At 40.5% G+C, this 6,702-nt stretch overlaps 1 protein-coding gene across 1 annotated transcript in view; it reads right to left on the reverse strand.

The window, feature by feature from the left end:
* Positions 1–6,702, reverse strand: part of LOC100533276 (G-protein-coupled 5-hydroxytryptamine receptor 2) — a 170,993-nt gene that overhangs the window by 95,508 nt on the left and 68,783 nt on the right. Inside the window, exon 2 of the mRNA XM_013080815.2 lies at positions 5,914–5,985. The gene's annotated coding sequence lies outside the window, so the exon portion shown is untranslated. The remainder of the gene's footprint in view (positions 1–5,913; positions 5,986–6,702) is intronic.

Raw genomic sequence — 6,702 nt, forward strand, 5'->3', positions numbered from 1 at the left:
TGCTGCTGCTGCTGCTGCTGCTACTAATGATGATGATGAACTAGCCTAGGCCAAAAAAACAACAATAGTACTACGTAGCCACTCGTTAAAAAACCGTCCAGTCGGCCTCTGCCTCGGAGTGAATGATCATTATTTCATTATCATATTAAGGAATATTCATGATGTGTTCGATCTCAAATCCTAATTGTTACCTTCTCTCTAAATTTAACCCGTCTGGCGATCATGGCCCTAACCTTAAGTCCGACGAGCATTGCCCTAGCACTAACCCTAAATCTGACGTGCATAGATCTAATCCTAAGTCTGACTAGGCCTAAGTCCTACATGCAATGAATATGATACGCTAAATATTAAGTTCTGAATATTGGACTAAGCCGATCTTGGTTCTGCTCTATTATTTTTGGCCTAGGCCTATAGCTAGATCTACTTGTAGGGCATTGACCCTAACATAACTGACACTGACCCTAGCAAAAACCCGGTACTCGAAAAGTACATCAATACCACACAACCAAAACTCGACGTGGAAACGAAACGTCACTTCCGAAATCGAAAGGACATTGGAATCTAGATTCTAGAACAATGCCAGATCTAGATTTAGTAGGTTTTGACTCCCACACTTTGTGCTCTGGATCTACCCCCCTCCCTTCCCCTATGTTACGTTTGCCTAAGGTTAGGGATAGGATTTCATTTGATGTAGCAGACGTACCTGATTAACGTGAGCCCACTTATTTACAGCGCTGTGCATGTGAAGCGAACTTGTCCGCCAATATCACAACAATCCAGATTTATATGAAAGCACTACCAAAGTTCTGTAAAGTTGACAGATATACAGCTCAATGTGCAGTCCAGATCTTACCATTCCAGATTTCTATGAAAGCACTACCAAAGTTCTGTGAAGTTGTCAGATTTACAGTTCAACTTGCAGCTAAAATATAATTATTTTATTTCAAAGCTTTGTACTCTCTCTCTCTCTCTCTCTCTCTCTCTCTCTCTCTCTCTTTCTCCATCTCTATTTCTCTCTGTCCCTTTAGCTCTCTCCCGTTGTCTTTATTTCGAAACTTTTGGCTACAGATGCAAGCGTCGTTCAGCCAATGAGCGCCCAGAAACAAGGACAGCACATGATAATCTTATTAGGCAGCATGTTTGCGAACTATGTTCTACTTTTATCCGTAATAAACTGACGCTGATGTAAGATGTTTCGCTGAGATGGTAATGCGGATTTCATTCAGTCACTGCCAAACGGAATGGCCTCTCTAATGGGACGTTTTATTCCTCTCTAGCCGTGTTGGCCCAAACAGACAGGGTCGAAACCTGTTTCCTAAATGGGCTAAATTGTGTCGACGGAGACGTGAACGCACCAACATATTAAAAACCAACAACAAAAAGCACACAATGCCACAGAGCAAAACCTTGATTTTAAACTTAGGGGAAGCATGAACAGATGATGTCCACAAACATCTAAGGAAAAGAGAAGTATTATGTACAGAGTACCCGAGACAAAAACTCATGGCAAGCGTGGGGGGAAAAGGAGGGGTCTGCGGGGAGGAGGTTCTAACTATGTTAGCTTTGGCCCAAGCAAACCCTTGAATGCTCATGTCACAAACTCTCATCAGCATGGTAATGCATTCACCGAAACCACTCCATGTTCGACTCAAATTGGAACGAAATTATTTCTCTGGAAAATGACATTGATATGATAAGATGTTTAAGCATTATGCAAAAAGCGGAGACCGAACTCAGAAGTCCTTTTCAGTCGGCTCAAACAAAGGGCGAAAGGTGGTGCGGTGGGCTGAGAGGGGGGTGGGGGTAATCATATTGTCCAGTCTTCTGGTTTCCTAGGTCGATAACTGAGCAGCTTTTCCGCAGTGGTCTTTGAAAACACAGATTTACGAGAGAAAATGAGGTTGGATGACGGCCCAAGCCGCGAATTGTCCAGTTGAGTAACTCTGGATAACCCGTAACATGAGGCAATCAACTTCTCTCTACTTGGTGCTCAGACCTTTCGGTTATCGTTGTGATGTATCCTTGACCAGTCCTTTCGCGCCCACACTAACGTCTGTCCAATTACTCTTTGGGCTCCATATTCACAACCTCATAGTCTGTGCCTGACTGTCTGACTGTAGTCTGTTTGTCGTTCTCTTTTTCTCTCTTCTCTCTCGCTCGTTCCCTTTCTCCCACCATCATTTCTCTCTCTCTCTCCCCCCCCCACTCTCTCTCTCTCTCTCTATCTCTCTCTCTCTCTCTCTCTCTCTCTCTCTCTCTCTCTCTCTCTCTCTCTCCTTTTGTTTATCTATCTACCTACCTCTGCCTGTCGTTCTCTTTCGCTATCTCGCTCTTTCTCTCTCTTATTTTTTTCTTTCTTTCTTTTTTTTTTTTGGTTGTCTCAGGTTCTAAGGAGCGGTCGGTAAGTTCATCGTCTAGTCTCACGCATTAATAATTTATTCCTACCGGCAACAGCTGCCTCTATGTCTCAAAGCTAGCGGTTTGTCATCTTCGTCAGTTTTGACGGAATCGACCTCAGGGAAAATCTTGTTCAAGTAGAAAAAGGATAGCACCAAATGAGGTTATTGTTACTGGCAAAGGACTGTGACTTAAATCTGTGGTTTCACTGGTCTAGTATTTTTCTCTGTATAGAAATCATGGGCACAAAGTGTTCGTCATTCTTTGTCCTTTAATAAAGAGGAGTTGCTGTCAAATAGCCTGAGAGAGTGAACAAGATTTTCAGAAGAAACGGGCTTGACGTCGAGCGTTTTTATAATCAATTCAAACTATATAAGAAGACAAAAACAAAATATTGTTTCAGGATTAACTACTGCAAACAAACAAAAAAGTACAGCAAACTACTTGAAAGACACGTCGCACACCTATATGATGAAGAAAACTTTATGAATTCCAAATTTGGCACTGCTGCAGGCAATAAAATTTGCAGAGATAATTGTGATCGTAAACAAAAATAAAACGATAAGATTGATTTTTTTCCTCCCTTCGTTCAGTGAAAGTGAAAATTAATCCTTACGAGGCACTAGTGCATGCACATTATTATACGTCTACTTTATTTAAAGTCGAAGAAATATGGATGCTCATATGTCCTAATTGACATCAAGCTGGACTACAGAGTGGGTGGCTCTGGTTCGAATACCCAAAGTAGCATTCTCACACTTGAGTTGTTTTAGGGACGTTTCAAGGCTTTTCATCCATGATTTAGTCCAATCGTAGTTGAAGGTTAAATTCAGCGATCCCACCATTTAAATAGCCTCACAATGTTGAAAGGAGTATTAAATCTATACAGAAATATCACCAGAATCAAAATACCTTGCTCTTAGTTATTACATGCAGAACTTAGTACCATCACACAGTACTATAAAAATCATACTATTCTATTATAAGGACAGGAATCAAAGCAAGCGACGTATATATGCGGCTGGTTTGAAAAGTCGCAATTTGAGGCTCGATCGATTCACTATAAACGGCCAGCTTTTGCATCCGTTATTTTTCAGTGACCTCCACTTGTATCCCCATTAACGCGTTATCACGACTCCGCATAGCTGATAGCCCTCGGCTATTAGCTTCTTAACGATAAGACTCCGGTTTCTGGATCCTTCAAGCGGCTTCGATTTCTACTACAAATGCACCCCACCCCCCAAAAACCACCACCACTCACCCGTTCGTCCTCAACGAACACATGAACAGCACTCACACATACACACACACACATATACACACATGCGCGCGTGCGCGCACACACGTAAGTATTCCCACGAGCTTTTACAAAATATTATCAAATGTTTACTTTCGGCTGCAATACACAGTAAAGGGGAATTGTTCTAGTAATTGCAAGATATTGCTATTGACTTTGGTCTTTTCTTTGTTTTTTACGGATATAAAACGTTGACGAAATTGTTCAAAAACTGTATTTCTGCTCTAATAGCTGTTATTATTGTCTGCAAATTATTCCTAAAACTCTCCTTCCAGTTGATTTCACCCCACTTAATAACATTTGCTCTGTGCAAAGCGTTGGCAGGTACAATACCCCCCCCCCCCCTCCCCCGACACACACACACATTTTTCCGTCTCCTGTCACCCACCAAAATACTCTTGTAAGCGCTGTACACAAAAAAACATGTTTATGCCGTCTGACAGACACGTACTACCCAGACTCACCCACTCAGACACAAACACACACAATCACACATTCATATTACGCACTTAAATGAGCATTAATACAAATACACACACACATACACACACACAGACACACATACACACACGCGCACACACACACACACACACACACACACACACACATTAACACTCAAACACACACACACAAACACACGCGCGCGCGCTCGCTTATGCTCACGAGCGCAAGCACACGTACGCCCGCACACATTTAACATGCATAGAATTCATTAATAATTATTAGTAAAAACATTATGTACAATGAAGTGTGCACACACACACAAATACACTCAAGTGCACACGTATACACACAGATTATAAGGTATAACATCCATGTATATTATTCTCATGTGTGTCTAGGAGCGAGCGTGCATTTTTGTGTGCCTGTTTGTGTGTGTATGTATATTATTATGTATGCGTGTGTTGTTGTTGTTTTTTTTGTGTGTGTAGTATATTAGGTGAACGTGCGTGTTTGCCTGCCTGTGAAATAAATGTATAAAAAGTGTTGTTGTGCTACGGCATTTTATTTGATGGGAAGACGTGATTATTGTTGGGAAACAAGCCTGAGCAATGGTAATAACGCGCATAAATCATACATTTCTCCATAGCATCACACCACGAGGTCTATAATCTTTACTTTATGCTATAATTAAAACAGTACCTAGACAAACAAGCAGCCAACTGAACAGCACAGGTGTGGAAAGAACAAGGAGAAATATTCTACAGACATTCAGTTTTTCATGATCGGATTTATCTCTTACAGCTCACTGGAATACAGTCAATAAACATTTTTTTCTTTAAAGTAGGATGTTTTACGTCCCCTGTCGACATGATTTAGATCATTTACAAAGAGGGCTTTAACCCCTTGCCTGTCAGGGCCAACACAGGCTGAGGGGGATAAATTGTCCCAACATGATAACCAAGATAGATATACTCTATTAAAGTGCTCTCTACACAGTAATTGAACATGGTTCTTCTGCTTGCGATGCCGAAACGCCGACCTGCCATACTGCCGACGTTGGTGACTACAACCGAAGGTTTGCGGAAATTGTCCTGAAATTATGACGTACGTAAAGTTTGCTTTTCTCTTTGTAGTAGTGATTAGAACTTGTAGGAGACCTAAAACTTTATTGACGATATCGATGTGATGTAAACTTACTCAAACACGTATGATTTATCATACAGGGTATAAATTATGTTGACTTTTTTATACTCTCGTTTCAATTGTTAGTACTTAAATATTTTTAGTTGTGTCATGCTACTATTTAAGTTACCTGTCTCGCTGAACACTTTCTCATTTTCACCTAGTCTCTTTTTTCCTTCTCCTTTTCCCCATCATTTTTCACTTGGTTTTTTAAATAGACATAAAAGAAGCTTGGATATCAAACAACCAAACATTGTATGTAAAAATGCGATGTGTCACGAATACTTCCGCGGACAAATATAGCCTGTGTCCTGAAATACCTTCCAGATATTTCGGCAAAATAAAAATAATAAGATGTGAGATTATATGAACTAAGATTGCAAGAATTAAAACGAGAAAGACAGAGTGACTGGAAGAACAATAATGAAGAAGAGTGACATAGAGATTAAAAACAAAACAGATTGACACAGGGTAACCGTTGGGGAGAGATCATGGGGCAGATAAACAGAGAGGAGAAGAAGGAGATCGGAGAGAAGACGAAATACGAAGAGGAGTTTTCAAAAGGACTCTAAATAAAGTGTATCCGTACATACCGTTTTCCTTGAGTTCCTTGACGAAGATAAGACAAAAATGTTGCACTATCCACTGTGAAAACGTCTGTAAAGCTGAAAAATAGAAATGTGAACGGCGTAAGAGCAACATTTCCAAAGTTAGAAAACTAGGTCTATTTTTTTCCTTTGAAAAACATTTTCAGCTGTCTAAATTGGTATTTATTGAGTGTTACAGTAGCTCATAAAACTGAAAAGAGTTCCTTCAAATTCGTTATTACATGTTTACAGTATTTGGTGGCTGTACAGTCGCAGTTGGCAAACTAATTCTGGCCATCCGGCGAAAAACCTGGGTTCAAATCGAATACCATTCAAATGTGTACGTCCTTCCTTAAATACATTTATTTTTGTCCTAGCGCCCCCGAACAAACAAAACTACGCCTTTGAATTGGCATGACCATAATGCCAAACACAGGTGTTTTACACGACACTGAAACTTGTTGTTGGGTCTCAATGTCCTAGGTACCTGGATGTGTGACCTCTGCCTCAGAGGTAAACGTGCAATGACCTACCAGTGCTTAGAGTTGCTAGCTACCCTTTTATACTCTGTCATATTTAGGGCAGTCCATGTCATGAGCTCTCAGTTATATTATCTAGACTATTACCTTTCACTGAGGTTTCCTTTTGGCATCTCTCTGTGTGTTCATCGTTTTGAGCATGAAAATATGACGTGTACGGTGTGTGCGTTCATATTTTGAACAAACAAAAGAGTAATGTATCAAGCTGTTACCGAAAGCACAGATATCAACAGAAAAGGAGAACACTATATATATA

The sequence above is a fragment of the Aplysia californica genome, unplaced genomic scaffold (genome assembly GCF_000002075.1).
Source record: "Aplysia californica isolate F4 #8 unplaced genomic scaffold, AplCal3.0 scaffold00101, whole genome shotgun sequence".
NCBI lineage: Eukaryota > Metazoa > Mollusca > Gastropoda > Aplysiida > Aplysiidae > Aplysia > Aplysia californica.